The sequence below is a fragment of the Uloborus diversus genome, chromosome 10 (assembly GCF_026930045.1).
Source record: "Uloborus diversus isolate 005 chromosome 10, Udiv.v.3.1, whole genome shotgun sequence".
NCBI classification, from domain to species: domain Eukaryota; kingdom Metazoa; phylum Arthropoda; class Arachnida; order Araneae; family Uloboridae; genus Uloborus; species Uloborus diversus.
This window is the reverse complement of record NC_072740.1, coordinates 86,137,192-86,155,772: the sequence shown is the minus strand read 5'-3', so window position 1 is coordinate 86,155,772 and position 18,581 is coordinate 86,137,192. Positions and strand designations below refer to the sequence as shown.

General features: G+C 32.1%; 1 protein-coding gene across 1 annotated transcript in view; it reads right to left on the bottom strand.

Moving 5' to 3' along the window:
* Nucleotides 1–18,581, bottom strand: part of LOC129231517 (LIM/homeobox protein Awh-like) — a 136,697-nt gene that overhangs the window by 105,312 nt on the left and 12,804 nt on the right. The gene's annotated exons all lie outside the window — the stretch shown is intronic.

Sequence of the window (18,581 nt, the reverse complement as noted above, 5' to 3'; positions counted from 1 at the left end):
AAAACTAGATGTACCTGTCCTAGGGCAGATTCAGTTGTTACTTCATTGAAAAATTCAGATTTAGAGTTTCTAACTGAAGATAGCGCTATGTCTCAGCGAAACCCACATACGTCTCTGAGCATTACTCCAGATTATTTACGACCTTATCCAAAAGCTGGAGAGGGTCAGATCAAAAAAAGGAGGAAAACGGAAGAGTTCTGCTGCAATACTCTTTAATATTCCAATCAAAAAGGATCTTCAGGAAGCAAGAATCTTAGCAGAAAAACGCTAATTATCACAAAAAGTCCAATACAACAAATCTAAGAATCCAAGAAAAAGGGAATGTAAACCCAAAATAAACATAAAAAAGAGTGGGTGCAAATAAAATAATTCATTTCAAATAATGTTCGCATTTTTCAGCATTTACTACTAAAATTAGTTAAATCTTTTTCTGGTGTAACGTACCTAATTTTAAAGCAATTACAATACTAATTTCGCTTTTTTTCATTCATTGGTAAGTTTTACTTTCTTATTTAAAGCATCATTGAGGCTTTATGTGAAATTTTCTGCGTCTATTATGAGTTTTTCTCAATTCGCTAACTTACGGCGTTGCGGGGCAAGTGTGCGAACTCTGCGAAGGTTCACAAAAAATTATGTAAGAAATAGACAAAGCATAGTACTATCAAAACAAAAATACGGCTTTATTGCTGACACCATACAGATTATCCAAGCAATAAAAGAAAAATTTTCTACTTTATTTACAACCCTTAAAAAAATAAAATTTAAAATGTTCGCCAACTGTCCCCGGTCTCCCCTACTTCTTACAAATTTTGTTAAATTTCTTGGAAAGTTTACGGAATTTTATTATTGAAGAATGGAATGAGCTCAGGTTTCCAAAGACAGATGTTCCTGCGAGAAAAGAAGGAGCAAATGTTGAGAGCATGGAACGCACCAAAAAGTTTTGGAAGTGACCAAAAATTTAGGATCCTTTGTTTTACGAATGGTGTTGTCTTAATAACATTATTCAACTTCCAAAACAGATGAAAAGATGACTGCTCTCCGTCGGTTATTTCTGAAACAATAACAAGGTATGCACACGCATTAAAAAAATAATAATAATTTTCCTTAAAAAATATGCGTGACTCAAAAATCTTGTAAAATATTTTTTTTTCAAATAGATATTTTTTTCTAGGAACACACGTTTTTCTTTGTCTCTAATTAGTTCTATAATGCTTTTAAATAGGTGAAACCACTTTGGGCCAAAGTAACCCAAACGTAAAAACTGATCACTGTTCAAAAATTGACGTAAGAGATCTCTAGATGTGTGAAACAAGTTTCCACAGCTTGAAAATATGAATAGTAATAAAATTATTATAAGAAAAGAATGAGAAAAGTTCCAAAATGTGGGCCTAAGTAGCCCGCGTTTACGGTATTTCTTACTTTCGTTTTTTTTTTTTTTTTTTTCACTGCACCCTACTAGATTACTTTCTCCAATCTCTAGTCGTCAAACAGAAAGCTGTTTTGCATGTATTTATTGTAAAATGAAACGAGCTGATGTGTGCATCACCGTGACTTCCTTTTACTCCAATTTAATGATAATAATGCCTCGAAGAAAGTAAAAGAAAAAAAAAAAAACTTTAAATATTTTTACCCCAAGTTTGTTGTGAACCGAAGCAAAAAAACCTTTTTATACAGATAATTTTTCCCAATACTGGCAGTTTTAATCTGATTCAATGGTTAACTCTCTAAATATGGCCAAATTGAACCCAGATTTGAAAAAAAAAAAAAATGTCAAGTTGGCGACAAAACTTGGCGACCAAAAGCTTGGCGATATATTGCCAAGTGTTTGCCAATTTATAACACCAATTGAACTTGCATTGAAATTAACAATAATTTTACCCCAACAAGGTGCAAAACCCCCCTTTAGAAACACCCGAATTCAACCAAAAGAAGAGGTGCACAACTAGACCCTAATAGGAGTCTACGTACCAAATTTCAACTTTCTAGGACGTACCGTTCTTCAGTTATACGACATACGTACATACGGACGCCACAAGAAAACTCGTTTAATTAACTCGGGAATCGTAAAAATGGATACTTCGGGTGTCTATATGTTCTTAGGCATATGCTCACGTCTGGTCAGGTCGAAAAAATATATATATTCATTAGGGGGCGACAAAATGGAAATTAAGGCCTATTTTTGAGTGAAAATTTTTTCGCTAATACACCACTTCCTTTTTTGTAAAAGGAAGCAGAAGAAAGTTTTTCCCGAAAAATTATCTTTAACTACTCAGTCTAAAGTATATTTTTATAGATATTTTTTTCATTTATTATTATTTTTATGGCATTAATGTTGCACACCTGACGACTTGGTGTTCGCTTTCAGAAGAAATGCAGAAATTTTGAGACGTTTGCAAAAGTATTTCCTGAAAAATGGCAAAAAGTTAACTCCTCTTCTGTACCTTGGAACAACAACAACCTGTGTCAGATTTGGATCAAATTCAATGTATGGTAGAAATTTGTCAATGAAGTAGTCAACTTTTCAGTGCAACAACAATCAATATGATTAAATAATGAGTCATTAGTAATCACATTTACCGTATGGACCGAATCGTGATTGTAAAATTTTTTGTTGCACTGGAGATGATTTATTGTTTCTTTCATTTATACACTTCAAATTATTACCGTTTTTCCAAGATTCATTTTTTATGAAAGTATAATAGATGCTAACAACATTTCAACATGAAAATTGAATCAAGTATTAAAGCGAAAACTCCCAAAATACATTGAAGCGGAGGGGACCGGAAAAATTTACAAATTTAAAACGTTCATTTAGTGTCAAAATTGCTTCTTTCTAGCTTACTTTCCCCAGTAAAAGTTAAAGAAGAAAAAAGCATGAAAGAAGGCTGTATGCAGCTTAAAAATATTACTAAAAACAAAAAAGTCAAAGATAAATAATATAATTTCATGAATATCTAAAAATTGGAGAGTAGGGTATTGAAATGGGGAAAATGTGTATGTTGGTCTGTCTGTTTGTCCCCCCCCCCATCCAATAACCTTTTGATTAAATAGTCCGATTCGAACAATTTTTTTTTTTTTTTTGTTCGAATCGGAATCAAATTTAGTATTTCACTGGAATAAGAGTGACTACTAACTATAGAGTCGGAACACATAGTCGAAACATTATCATACAGTCGGACTCTGAAATAGTAAAAAGAAGGAAAACCGTCATTTAGAGAAATGACTTAATAACATTATCCCTTAACACTCGTAGAAAAATATTTAATGTTATTAAAAAAAATGCTGTCCTTTTTACAACAAAAATGTCCCCTCCAAAACATTTTCCTTTCAGCAATATTAAACTATATTTACTATCCTTAAATCGTTGAAAAATGTATCAGATAGAATGTTTATTTGATTACACTAATATTTTGATGAACATGAGTTCAAATGTTTTATAAATTGTTCGCATACTGAAAAAATAAAGAAATAAATAAAAATAAAACATCTTCAAAAAACGTTCTGGAGTGGACAAGTGAAATTTTCTTGTTATTTCAAAGCACTAATTTTACTTTTTTCTCTCAATTTCAAACCTCAATTGTTTCATTAGATCATGAAGATGTGGGATTTCAGCCTTAATTAAAAAAATAGTGCATATATAATTTGAACTTTATGTATAGTAGTTTTTAGTTTATCTCCTCCGCAACCCATTTTTCCTTTGACTGAAACTTTATATATAAATTACCTTACTCAGAAATAACATTAGGTTGATTGGGGTACGTGGAACCCTTTTTTTAAATAAACCGTTTTTGATGCCTTACACAAAAATTTTGAGTCAAAAACAAAATTCGACTTATAAACTTACTTTATCATAGACTTTATTAATAAACAAACGTTCATCGTTATTTCCTAAAATGATGCTTTAGATATTTTTAAAAGTTACTGCCATTTTCTAATTAGATGAGTGTTTCACTTACCCCAGAAGAAGGGGTAAGTGGGCGGCGCACCTCTTATTTAAATGTAGAGCAACCATATTTGTAAAAGGGTTCCTGATATAGCATAACTAAAATGATGACATTTTCTAACGTGAAAACGAAAAACGTTGTTTAATTTCATTTTCTCATTAATTCTTCAGTTGAACCACCAGTCCAACACATGAAAAAAAAATTCCACTCCATTCAAGGAAAAAAAGCAATTTTTTAAAATTCTTCTACTTGTACCTTGTTAATACGGTTCATAATTTTGCATGTGAGTAAATTGTTCAAATGCCTACTACATAACGTTTATAATACTACAATAACACTTCTTTCAATTTACAAGTCTTTTTATTATTCAATTAGATATCAACACTCGAAATAAGATTTTGGAAGTGTTAAACGCAAATCACATTGTAAAACAAGCTACGCAGTTCAAAGACACGGATGAAACTTCATATTCGTAACCTGCAGACCTAATTCTTTGCTTTTCCACTGACAAAATCTAGCAAAGAGCTTTATTGTAGTTTTTATGCCTAAAGGTCAAATTTAGGCAGAGGTCCAATACAGGCAGTCTTCCTCCACGCATTATATATATATATATATATATATATATATATATATATATATATATATATATATATATATATATATATATATATATATATATATATATATATTGGATGTTGTATAGGTATACACATAATTAATATTTTCGTTTAAAAGTTACAAAAAAAAAATGAGAACTTTGAAAAAATATTGTTTTTGACAAAAAGTGACTGATTTTGCAGAAAATTTTTTCCACCTAAGAACCCCCCCCCCCCTGCTGAAACATTGCTGCTTCCACAGGCATCACGGAAAGCATTATAGAAATTTTTAAGTTTTAGTTACTAGTGACAGCCCAGAGTTAACGTAAGAGAAAATTTAAAGCAATTAAAGCAATAATTACTTTGCTTCCTTATTAGTTTTTAGATTTTGTTTTCTACTTTTTTTTCTCTCTGTCTTGGTTTCAAAACTTTTAAATATTGGATTTTATTTTCTGTTTTAGGTCGACTAATCCGTAAAAGTTAGTAAAAAATAAGAAAAAAGCATGAAATTAGGCTTGATGTGTCGAGCAAATATTGCAGCAAATAAACAAAACAAAAATGACAAAAATTAATTAAATAAATAAATAACTGTTGAAAAAAAGAATTAAGTACATTTCTGACATGGGAAAATGTGTGTCTCTCGCTCTGTCTGCCTGACCCCCCCCCCCCCCGCCCCCAATGACTTTTGAGGGAATGCTCCGATTCGAGCAAACTTTTCTTGGTTCGAAAGATCTCAGCCGAGGCTGTTTTTTTTTTCTTATGCTCCACTTTTTGATTTCAACAAGCTTTTGTGAAATTCTGAACAGTTCAAAAAACTTAACAAGCGCTTACGGAAAAATTTAAAGCACATATAAAACCCGAACTTAAAGGCGGATTTGTTTCGATTAAATTTTGTACGAAGAAGCGCCTGACGCAAATTGTCTAAAAGTGTCTTAAAAAAATAATAATAATAAATTTAAAAAAAATGGCTGTTTTAAGAGGTCTTTTTGAACGAATTAAGAATCTTTAACATTAACGCCTGCTGGAAAGCTTTAATCTTTTGAATCTAAAACAAACACCACTAAAAATTAATTTTTAGTAACAAAAGAAAAAAAAAGGGAATTATGCAAATTCTGAAAATATTTTTAAACTTTGGTTTCAAGAAATAGAAAAAAAAAAGTCATTGATAAAAATCAAAATACATTTCTCGAAGTATTATTATTGACAAATGTTAACGTTTGGTGGACTAAATCCAAATAAAGTAGATTAAAACACAAAAGATTGATATCACTGATTTAAATAATTGCAGAAAATCGGAGTTCTAAATTTTTTACCCGAATGGAAAGAGCTGCAAAAGATAATTATCTTTGGAAAAAATATTTTTAGGTAAACTTTTATTATTATATTATTTTCTATCTTTTCTTTTTTTTTCTTTAATTTTAGCAGTGGAAAAAAGAAACTAAATCCGAGGATCTCTATTTTTTACTCAAAATATGGAGCAGCAAACTATTTTATTTTTGATAAAAATGATTCATTTTAATGCACACTTTTTGTTTTCATTAATTTATTTATTTACTTTTTGGCTAACAACTGAAATTTTTTTCAAGAAGACAAGCAAGTATTAGCTGCCTGTATTGTATGAAAAGTAACTCTATTTGTAAATACTTTTTACCTATTCAGATTGAAAATTGCATGAGGAAAGAAATATATATATTTTTTTGTGGTTATTCTGTTTTTAAATTTGCCTCTTATAAAATTGTACTTTTAAATATTAGACAAAATAGCCTAATTTTAAGTGATCCTAATTGAATGGTCAGTAACGTATGAAATTATTGAAAAATACGTACTAATAATTTTAAAAACTGAATTTGTAGCAAATTCTATATCATCAAACAAGTTTATTTATTTCTAATATATAAATAATTTTATTTTTTATTTCAAGTATGTGCAAGACATATTTTGTTTTTAGAAGTTAACTGAATAATTGATCTACTATTAATCTGAAGCTAGCACTAGCAATTGATGTCGGTATACGAGAAAATAGGCTCACTTAGTTCTGGACGGAATTTTCATACAATATCATCTGTATTTGAGTTTAACTTTTACAACTATTAAGATTTCCGTGGATGGGAGTAACGGTTTGGTAACTAATTGATTTGCCTATAGTGCCACATCATTGTAAAGTTTGGATCAACAGTCATACCTCCAAAGATGCTTTGCTTGGGAAAAAAAAAAGCTCCCAGGAAATGATAAAATATTTTTTCACTTCTGAAACATCGCTATTATTACATGTCACTGAAACGGAGTTTGAAATGAAAACTTATTTTTTTGCGAAATCCTCCTTGTCACTTGTACAAGCCAACTATCACCTCCGAGATTTTCGCGGATTTAATATAGACCCGCGTAGGCTTTAAGAAGTCACCGGGGGAGGCATGCAAAGCCCGAAGGGGGGAGTACATTGGATACTCACGGGTCAAAGGGGGTCAACAGAAACCACACAATGGCGCCTCTGTAGCACGCGCCACCCGCTGACGTCACTCCATTCGTCTTCTTCAGGCTTGATACCAACTTCTGACAGGGGTCAGATCCGAGCCGTGAGATAACCCTTATGATTAATTAGATCCAGGACTCGAGTTCGGAAACCGAACCTGCACCGGTGACTCTGAGATCGCTGATCTTGAGGGTTTGGCTTGTCCCCCTCTCCTGATAAGCATCTCCAAGAGCGATTTGCTCCCACACTTACCCGCTAGATATCGCTACGATGTTGTAAAATGGTTCTGTTACTACACCACGGTCGATTTATTTTACGAGAGCTTTTTTTTTTTAATAACTTCCACCCTGTTTAGAATCATGAAAGAGGACATTTAAAGATAAGCAGCTATGTTCGGGACATTGTTCTGACAAATTCAGTGACGGGTTTTGTGTTCTTTTCTCGCTTTGTACGATCCCGCTTATCGGAGTTCTTTATTACAGAGAATTCTTGTTCGCTTTTTGTCCTTTTGACGTCTCTTTTGGGCAAACTCTGGTTGCAACGTTTGAAAGATCAGGTAGTGGTTCTCCGCTGGTTATTTGATATTCTCTTTTATATAAAATTCTAAAAACTTCATTCAATACTCCATAAATTTTGCTTACTACAGTTACTTTTCAACCTTAAATGTCCACGACATTATCATCAATTTAAGGTGGATATTTTATAACCGTTTCTGAAAGAGATATCTGATCTTCTTTACCTTTCAAAAGTTTTGGTGAACTTAATTTCGGAATGCAGTAGTATCTAATGCATAAAAGGACTGTCCAGTGAAAGTAGTGTCTATTAGAAATGCAAAAACGTAGAAATTCACATGAACACATTCAACTAAACAATTCCGGATTATTGAAATATGTTAGGCCTAGTTTGATGATATTTCGTGACTAATTATTAGAGAGTCCATGCAAATGTTAAAAACGCACACATACAAAATTCCATTCGTGGAAAATGAGTTATTATTTAAAAAGTCTTTGTAAATCTAACGCTTTCACTTATGTACTTACTGGTTTAGTGAATACGTAATTTAATATACCTACTAACCTCTGGTAATCTTTTAGGGCCCATGAAAAATCTTTCTCTTGGACCTTCACTATCTTAATGCAGGTTTCTTTTTTCTTTCAGTAATAATGCTCTTTAAGTTTTCTTATTTTTCACAAAATATTTTCCACCATTAATTTATAGCAGAAATTTTTATTGTAGTACTTACATTTCTTTTTTTTTTTTTTTTTTTGCCTTAACTGCGCTGTTTTTCTAAAAGCAGAGGAAAAAAAAAAAGGAGCAATCTTTTACTGCTATTATTATTGTGCAGCTGCCAGAAATTGTGGGTTACACGACTTTTTCGTAAAAGATTATTTCTTTTTTTTTCTGCATATAATATCTCCAAAATTGTTTTTTAGCACGTGTAGATTGAAAGGAACCAGAGACCCTTACTGCAAATAGAAAGCTCAATGATGCTGTTTTTGATTTCAGAATGGTCAGTTAATTAGTTGCTACACACCCTGAAAACGGCGAGTCAGGGCGCTGTTATAAAATGATTCTGATATGGTGTAGCTTTACCTCGACAATGATTTCTCCTTTTTGGGATATAGGGAAGGGATATTGGTGCTGAGTTGAGTTGGGTTTCCTTTGTTGAAGTGTTTGCACCTTTTTTTCACTAACTCCCCAAAAGGAGTAAGTACTGCTAGATTAATCTTCAACTTTTCAAACACACACTATACACTCCTCTATACATTACTCGCCTCGTTACAGTTGTCTAAGGAGTAAAAGAAAGTCCTAGGTAAGTAATATTCTTGAAATTAGGTTCAGGTTTGTGATTGTGTATAATCGACTTCGAGTCGGGGAAACTAATATTGAATTGGCAAAAACTAAATTTAAGTTTTTGTGAAACTTGTTTCCTTCCTCTGTTCCGAAAAAGTGAGCTTCGAGCTATGATTACTTTCTAGAATTAGCGCAATCAGCGATTTTCTCTTTACAGCAGTCATTTCAGAAACGTAGCATTTCGCACTCCACTTCCCTATGATCAACAATACGTATATAGAGATGGTATTTTTGATGTCAGACCGATTTGTTTTAAGTTTTTTTGTTACATTTAAAATGTCAATAGTGGTCGAGCAAAATCAGATGGCGCAAAGTCGGATGGATAAGGTAGGTGAGGCAACACACCGCAATGCTTAACTTTTTTCCAGGATTCATCTTGAGTGACGTAGCCTTGCATAATCATTGTTTCGGAATCACGTCTTTTCTGTTGACTACTGTTGGAATACCCTCGCCGTCCATTTTACTATATTAATTTCCCATAATTCTCTGATAAATATGTGACAGAAAACCGAAAATTAGGCTGACATCCAAAATGCCACACTTCCAGACGTTTTTCTGTGGAACTAAATCCAGTTGATTTTTATCAAGACTGTTGAAAATTTGCTCACTAGATGAAAAAAGGTTGTTGAAACAATGATTTTTACATCATTGATTGAAAATAAAAAGAATTGAAAATTTATTTGTCTGGAAAAAATAGTGGATATATATATATATATATATATATATATATATATATATATATATATATATATATATATATATATATATATATATATATATATATATATATACAGATATTTTCGGTAAACGTAGCAAATTTTGGAAGGTATAAAAATCCTTAAGACTACGACAATAAAAAAAATAATAAAAAAAAAACACTGGCCCAAAAGCTTTTTCCATAAATGTCGAAAATAAGTAAAATTACCATTGCTGTTCGATTTCTGTATGATAATGGTTACAGAGTTTTTTTTATGTATACGTATAAGAAGAGATGTATGATCAGTTTTTTTTTAAATTACTGCTATATTACGTTATATTATTACTATCACTATAAAATAGTCAATAATTTATTAGTTCAGTTCGTACATGTTTTTACTCTTTTCCATATATAACCCAGCATTTTAATTTGACAATTTGTTATTTGTTATCATTAAAACTAAGCTACTGTAGTCTAAACTTTTCCCCAAGTTTAATTAGCCATTAGGGAACAATATGTATCTTTCAGCGCAATTATCTTTCAAAAATATCTAAGCACAGTCATTAGCATTTTGCACTTTTACAACTAAAAAAAAACGTAAACAACTAACAACTTATCCAAAACGTGCCAGAGCCCTTCTTTTTCCCAAATTTTCAAAACCATTTCAACTCAGCACGAAGATGTCTCTTTCCGATTCCCAACTGGACACTGTAGCCGTAACTGTTCTGACGTCATTAGGGAAAGAGACGTTTTAATTATACATTTAAGTCTTCATCCAGAAGCTGGTCACGTAGCCAAGACGCGTTGCACCCCTCTCGCCAGAGTAACGCACACGTAACAAGCCATCCCTTGTCCTGGTTGGAATGCGATGCAGAACACGTTTCTCTGGAGACATCGCTTGGAGAATTGAAAGTTTCGTCCGGGAATGGTGAATAGGGGTAGCTGGAGACAATTGCGTTATACCGGCAGCCTCCTGATCGCTGAATCTCACGCAGCAGTGACTGATTCTTTTATTCTTTTATAGAAAGTGTCTCGTTCGCACAGCATTCGAGATTGCATTGCTTTGGGGATAACAGTTTCCTCCCTCACAAGCAGGGATTTTTGCACTTAGTGCCGCTGAATTGTCTGGGCCTATTTTTGCCTCATCTATTCAAAAACATCATCCATTTTTTAAAAGTCTGTCATCTTGTCGTCAATAATGTTCCCGGATGTGTAACTGAAGGTTTATGGAAATAGAAATATGCAGCTTTTTTTTTTTTTTTTGCCTCGTATGTTTAACGGTTGATTTTTCCTTCCACGTCGATTGTTCACAAAATAATTGTTCCTTACTCAAAAGTTTCTACTCAGATTTAAATGGCCCAGATGGTTTTCGAAGTACGATTTACAATTGAGGCAGTGAGAAGCAAAGGGATGTAAGTGGGCTTTTTAAAGTTTCTCATAAAACGCGTATAAAATTCGGATCCCAGATAGACTTTCACTGAAATTTTTTTCGAAAGCTTGCTGTATAGCAGCACCCACCAAAGCTATTAGTACCATCTCTTGCCTCAAAGCAGAAGAGATGTTCTCCTATTATTTGTACAGTTTATCTCCAAAATTTTAATTTTAGCACTCACTGCCTCAATTATTCATAATATTTTTAAGAGTAAACATGACACACACGTAGTATCACGTTCCCACTCTTTTAAATTAGCTCTGACACATGCGCTTATAAACTTAGAGATGCATTCTCTCCAAGAAACTTAGTGAGCATAACAATACTATGAATAAATTAATGAAATCCTCCATTAACTCCATGTATAGTTTCTAGAGATATTTTCTCCCCCCCCCCCCCCTCCCCAAGATCTGACTCTAAGTTTCAGTTTTTTAATTAATGTGTACTCTGTGAGTAGCTGCCATAAATCAACTGCAAATTTACAACTTCAACTTGATGTAATAACCATCATCATTTTTCACATTATTTTCCACATACAACTTCACGTTAAAAAAAAGTTCTCATGTAATAGAAAATAGAAACAATGTTCAGACCTGATAAATTGGATACGTTTGAATAAAATCGAAAATAACACAAACGAATCAAACTATTCTAAACTTGTCTCCAGATACTTTTAAACGATTAAAATCAAACGGTTATTCTATGGATAATAGATACAATAAAAATACCTGTAACAGAGGTTTTCCTTTTTTATTTATTTATTTTTTATTTTTTTTTTCAATTTTAAGAGTTACATGCGCAACATTGAATATGTAAGACACAGTTTAAAATTCTTCACCGATTGGCAAAAATTCCTTGTTTCACATGCACTTAATTTATTTTTGATTTAACCCCCTAGAAGTGCCGGCAGCACCTCCTGCACCACTCAAGTGCCAATACTACCTTAAGTTATTTAAGAAAGTAATTGTAAAGAATAAAGCTCAAAAAATAAATAAATAAATGAAAAATAAATGACACATATTGCCCTTCAATGCATAATTGCTGCAATTAAAATGTGTAAAGTGGTTTAGTGAAGATAAGTTTACTTTCTATACAAAACCAAAATCAAAAATTGAAACCAGTCGGTAAAACATCTGCAAAAACAAATGAAAATATATTGTACAACAAAAAGTTGTTGGCATGGACATGTTTGGTGGGCGTTCCGTTTTTACTGAAGCGACCTTTTTTTTTTTTTTTTTTTCAAAAATGAAAATAGTCTTTACCTAAAAAAAAAAGAGAGAATACAATTTTTCCCCCGTTCAGTTCAAGTTAATTCGAGTATTCAGCTTTTACAAAAATAATAACAAGCAATCAACCATTTCAAAAACTAACCAACAAACAATAATTTAATTGACCTGCAATTTTAGAGCGCCATAAAAAAGGTAATTGCACGTGAAAAGGTGGTATTAAATTTTTATGGGTTTCAGAAAAAGTTTACATAAATAGATCTTTTATATAGTTCAAAAGCGTGTTTAAGAGAGGGGGGGGGGAATATTGAAAAAAAAAAGAAAGAGGAAATTGATTTTTCCGCAGGTAAGTTCCACGATTAAATATTACCATACTTCTTCTCTTAAGCAATTGAGCACATGTAAATTCGTAAAAAAAAAAAAAAAAAAAAAAAAAAAAAAAAAAAAAAAAAAAGCAGAGTGGTGAAAAGTTAAGAAAAATATACATAATAATTTGTATAATAAACAAAAGTAACTCTGACAAATGACGAAAAACAATGAAAGCGGGAGAAAATTCTTTCATGTAAGAAAGTTTGAACATTGAAATTAAAAGAATAAAATACTATTAAACTTTACATGTTCAAATCAAATAAAGAGTTTCCCTTTTCAAAGCTTTTTCAAAAGTTTTTGTTAAGCATACAACCAGTTCAAAACTTGTACGATCCTAACTGACTTCAGACATATGGCCATTTTAGTTGAACACAATAATTGAGAGAATTGTAAAAGAGCTTATAAGATATGTCTTTGAGTTAAATTTAAGACACTACCTTTTTTTTTTTTACAGCCAGATATCAATACAACTGTCTCACCTTACTTTAAAGCTGGAGAAAATACGCTACTTAAAGATTTTTGGCCAGAACTTAAAGAAGGTATTTATTATTATTATTTATTTATTTACTATTTTAAGGTTTCAAAAGAACTGACGGTAGAGATAATTTAGCGTGTTCACGTATTTCGTCAGAATTTTACCATAATTTCACACTGAGTTATACTTCTTTTTTTTCTTCTTTGCTTGAAGACTTGTCAAAGAGCTAGTTCTTTCTCAGGTAATATTTCGACACGTTTACATATCATGCATGCATTTTAGACAATTTATAACTTATTAATGTGTTCGTCTCTTTTTACAGAATAGTTGAAAATAAAATAATAAAAAAATGTTTCACTTCAAATTTCTGTGAGCATCTTTAAATGGGTTTCATAGCTAAGTTTAAAAGAAGATAGTAAGAACCTTAAATTACTTAGATGAACATTCACTTATAATAATAATAATAATGAAGATGATAATAATGGTATAATAATAATTATTATTGTTTTTCTTAGTTATTTTTATTGATATATTTTCACTGTATGTTTTTTATTTATTTATCTATTATATATATATATATATATATATATATATATATATATATATATGCATACATTTTTATTTTATTTTTTATTTTATTTATTTATTTTGCATTTTTTTCTTGAACAGTGTTCTTTGCCATGACAAAATAAATGAATAAATAATAGATAAGAAAATAGTAAATAAACTGACTAATGAAACAAAAAAGAAAGGATAGGAAAAATAAACTGAAAAAAGTGTACCTTGATGGAAAACATTCATCATCCGGAAAATGTAACAAAAGCCACAAATCTTAAAATCTTCTTGCATAATTACCTCAACAAGTGGCTCATAAAACTGATTCCCACGTAAAACCAGAGCAACATATAGCGCTCACTTACAAAGGGAAAACATCAAATGGGATGGCATGCCTGCTTTCCGTCACGAAACATGCGTGGGCGTATGTTTACTTTCGCTTTCTTTCGTCTTTCCGTAACGGCAAAAGGGGGAAAGAAATCCAGTAACATGACCTGTCACCGTCCTAACCCTTTTTTTTTAATTTCTTTTTCTGAAACCGAAGATTAACATCGCGTGGATAGCTTCGAATCTTACAGGCTGATAGGACATTGTTGAGAGCTATAAGATTTTGATGAACTGGTATCAACCTACGCATTGCCGAGTTTTGACATTCATGGTTTTCCTGCTAAATGTTACGGTCTATCCTCGCATTAAAAAGAAAAAAGGATTTACAATGCTTTAAGGTGCAGTATAAAAAGTTGCCGAACTTTTTTGAATCGTAGTAAGAACTTGTTGCTAAGGCTGTAGATCTATAAATATGTCTGCCGTCAAATTCAAGCATTGCTTTTCACGCACAAAATAAAACAAAACCTGTTTTCCGTGATCATTATTTAAAGAAGTTTCTGTGATTGCTTCTTCGCTGTTAGAGTGTTTTAGTTTTTAAACACGCTATTAATTAAAACATACACTGTTAAAATTTTCGGAGAACGTAGAACCAGTTTCTTGTAAATTGCTTTTCGTTTCACCAGCATTAGGTGACGACTTGCAAAAAGTCACGCTACTTATTATCTGAGGAGTAAAAAGTTTTATTTTTGTGCGAAACATGAAACGTTTAAAACAAAAACAGCATTGCAAAATTCGCGAACATGTTTTGCGGTTTGATGAGACCTGTTTATCAATGCAAGAACAGGCGAGCTTATGGATGTTTTTATCTCCATCCATGTGCTCACTTATTTTCACAACGAAAAAGGGAGTTCTTTGTTACCTCGAAACACGTATGTGCACTTTTTTACTGCTTTTTGCTTTAAACGTTGTTCTGCGAATTGATACGAGTTCTTTAAATCTTATTTCAAATGTTCTGCAGTTTCTATAGGCACCAAATCAGTAACAAAACTCGACTGCACAAAGGTGAATTGTTAAAAGTTATGTTACTTTAATGTGTATAAGAAGTTATCGTTACACTACTAGAAACCGTTTCTTGGTAAAAAACGTTTTTAAAGTGGGGGGTGATAAGGGGTTAGCTCAACGTTTAGTGGGGGGGGGGGGAATAGTATCCTTTACTCATTTTTAAAGGTAATTTTTCCAAGAAATTCAATATTTATTTATTTATTTATTTTGTTTTCCCCCATTCATCATTTTCCCTTCCTGTTTGCAGCTCTGCCAAGGCTGCGGAGTCGGTGGCTTTATAATTTCAGGAGCCAGAGTCGTCATTTTTCGTTCCGACCCCGCATATTTCTTCTTTCCTGACAAAAGATGCTTTATTATTGTCGAAATTGCGAATGCGCGAGCGCTGAAGCTCGCGATCTTGCGCGTCTTATAGAGGGAACGACGACTTTGACTCGGCTGTCGATTCCAAGAATTATGAGAACTGATTTAAAACTAAATTTAGAAAAGTAAAAAAAGAAAACTAGCGGTGGTGCAACCAGAACCAGCCGGGGAGAGGGGGGGGATAACTAAAAATATTAGAATTAACGCCAAAGCGTGAGGCCAAGAGTTCTGCTGATATTGGCTCTAAAACCCTCCCTCTCGTACCTCGTCTCTTGGGCCATCCCTGAATTAAATAGTGATTGCGTATTCTTATTCGAATCACTAAGTTGATATCACTTAAAACAAATCAAAACAAAACTGCAATTCAATGTGTGCACGTAATGTAAGTACAGTCATAACAGCATCCAGATGATGTAGACTCAGGGGCAAACGATAGTTATAAGTGTGGGAGTAGGGTTGGTTAGTAAAAATCAATAAAAATACACGCACACACACACACACACACACACACACACACACACATATATATATATATATATATATATATATATATATATATATATATATATATATATATATATATATATATATATATATATATATATATAATTAGTGGCGTTCCAAGCACGGATATCACCCTTAGAGCAGGAATTAGTAAATAGAGATAGCAAGTCCAATCATTGGCTTAGCAAAAGCTGAGGCAAAGACGCCAAGTCATGTGACTCAACAACGATGAATAATTGACATGTTTCGCGTGAAACGAGCAAAAGAAACCTGATTTCTTCCAATGCTTTTTTAAAAATATATCACGTGACATTGGATCTTAAGTCTACACTCCGTCCCTTTTATCGCTTCCCAATGGTATAACCCTGGGGGGTTACTCTATGGTGTCAACTCCCCCCCCCCCCCTTCTAAAAAGAAACTTTCTATGTATTAGATAAGCATGAAGTTCGTACGATTTTCAGAAACAACTCATTTTTATTTTTTTGGTGTAACGAAAGTTTAACTTGAAAGAGAAGTATGAATTACAAATGCATTTTATGTAAAATCTGCTCCAAACGCATCCGTAACCACCCCTTTCTGTCAATAGTGTGCTGTATTTTCCTTGAAGTTTAATAAATGAAACATATAATTTAAAACATACTGAGGGAATCTTTCAGAATTAAAGTGTTTATATTTTCTATAAACTCTTAAATCCACTTTGGGTGTCCCCCAGGGCGGATCTCCCCACCCGCTCGCTACTGATTTGAGTTTGTGAGAGTACGGTAGAGTCCCGGTTATTCGAAAAACCAACCGAAGCCACTAAGGTTAATCGAGAATCCAAAGAAAGTTTCTCACGACCCCGGAAGCATTCAGCTCCCTCCCTCCCTTCTTTGCTTCCTTACCAGCGAACTACACCATACAGTTAAAAAGATGAGTAAATACAATAATAAATTTCAGCAAAACCGCTCTCGTGAAAAAAATATTTGTTAAACTTTTGTTTCTTCAGACGTGAAATATTTATGCAGAAAACCGTGGCTTTGACTGAGATATGCCAGTATTTAAATGAAACACATTAATTTGAAAAAAACTTAGACTACATATTATTACTAATTAATCGACGGGAAAATTATACTTAATTAAAATAATTTTTAGTATGACTAGAACCATAAATTCGTCTAGATGAGTTAATTAACAATAAATAACTATATTTTCTTCAACATAATATGTAATAATAAGCAAATAATAGTAATTAAAACTGAGTTTAAAAAGTTAATTCCTTCATTTGTTTTAAATATTTAATTGTATTAACTAATTATCATAGTCAAGATAATAAATTAACAGGAATAAAATAGAAAGAAAGAAAACTATTATGGAAAAGTTAAGTAAATGTATTATTATATTTTATAGGCTGCCGATTAATCGATTATCAGCCAATTCTGTTAGTGGTACGTCTCTGGTACATATCAATGCAAAAATAAAAGAAGCTTGCAAAAAATATTTAAAAAAAAAGGAAAATTTGACCATGTTTTATCCCGTCCCTTCAGAATGGTACAGTAATTTTATGTCAAACTTAAAAATAAATACTTCGGGAACGGGTTTACATAGGCAGATGAGCCAAACACCTGACATATTCTTTATTTTATTTTATTATTATTATTATTTTTTAATTATTTCTAAGATTGGAATAGGAGCGATTTACTTGCCTATGAATGAGCTTCTCCTATTTCAACCAGAAGGGGAACCTAAAAGGAATAAATTAAAATTGCCTTACAAGAAATAACTTTTACCATTTGTCAGTGACACTAGCGCAGTCAGAAATAACTTCTGAAGGTTTGTTTTTTTTCGATGAAAAATACCTTCTGAAGGGTTTTTTTTTATCAAAAATATCTTCTGGGGGGAGGGGTTGATCAAAAATACTTTCTGGAGGTTTTTAAAATCAAAATAGCCCTTTCATATGCATAAACTAATGAATTAGAATTTGCATTTATGATAAAACAAATGACTTTGGGGGGGGGGTAACCCTCAACCTCCCCCCCCCCCATCGCTGTACCACTGGTCGGTGAAGAACTAACTGATGCAGTATGCAGTGGAAGTTGTCCTGCACTAAAGGCTTATAAATATGAAAGGAGTTGGTAATTAGACTTTTTTCATTGAACTGAAGAAATGTAAAAAAAAAAAAAAAGGGAAATATAAAAGAAAAAAGAGGAAGGAAAGAAAAAATATCAGCAGAGAGATCTTCGAGACCATTTACTGAATCTAGAATAAGACAATATATTTTTTTTATTTTTTATCTTATTATCTATATTTTTAATTGTAAAAACGCGCTCCAACGATGTGATTTAATTTACCTTGCAGGGCAAAGTGTAACCCAAAATAAATAAAAAAATAAATAAAGTAAAATAAAATCTATTAAACTTTTGATTCAATGGAAACGTTTTTAATAACAACCTAAATTAGTTTAATTTTTGTTCAACCTAGAAAATTTTATAAAGTATAAATCTAATTTACTTTCTGAGTTAGTATGTCTTTTCTTTATCGCAGTTAACTGTTGACTCAATGTGAAGATCAGTTTTTCAATAATCAAAATCAATTTAACCTTTTTTCTTGCTTTGGAAAACTTATAGATAGACCCCGATATCAACCTAAAAGCTACTGAAGTTCAACTTCACTCTCCGACTTCCCAACTTCCCCGTAAAACTGCGTAATGAAAAGGCTGTAATAATAGCTGCGG